Here is a 579-nt window from a genome sequence, read left to right as displayed (position 1 = left end):
ATATATATATATATATACACATATACACACACACAAACACACACATAAATAAGTACATGAAAACATTTATCAATATATACACACTTTCTACGTACGCATATACGTACAATTGTGTACGCGTGTTTGCACGCGCTCATGTGTCTGTGTCTCTGTGTGTCAACATACGTTGTATGTAAGTTTGTTTCATTGCTTCTTGTTTCGTTCAGAACTGGCGGTCATGAAATAGAGTGTTGAGCAACAGATAGTTTAACAAAAATTGCACATACAACACAACATGTATATTTATATGTTTGTGTGTATGTATGTATGTGTGTGTGTGCATATATATGCATATTCGCATATGTGCGTATGCATATATATGCATATGCACATATGTGACTGCCGTCTTTCAGTTTCCCTACTCAGAAGGTTTTGGTCGATACGCGGCTATAATAGATGCCACTTATCCAAGGTGCCATACAGAGAGAATGAACCTGGATCCATGTAGTTGGGAAGCAAACTACTTACCACACCTGCGCCTGTAGATATATATATGTGTGTGTGTGTGTGTGTGTGTGTGTGTGTGTGTGTGTGTGTGTG

Source organism: Octopus bimaculoides, chromosome 13 (assembly GCF_001194135.2).
Source record: "Octopus bimaculoides isolate UCB-OBI-ISO-001 chromosome 13, ASM119413v2, whole genome shotgun sequence".
Lineage (NCBI taxonomy): Eukaryota > Metazoa > Mollusca > Cephalopoda > Octopoda > Octopodidae > Octopus > Octopus bimaculoides.
Note: the sequence above shows the minus strand (reverse complement) of the source record.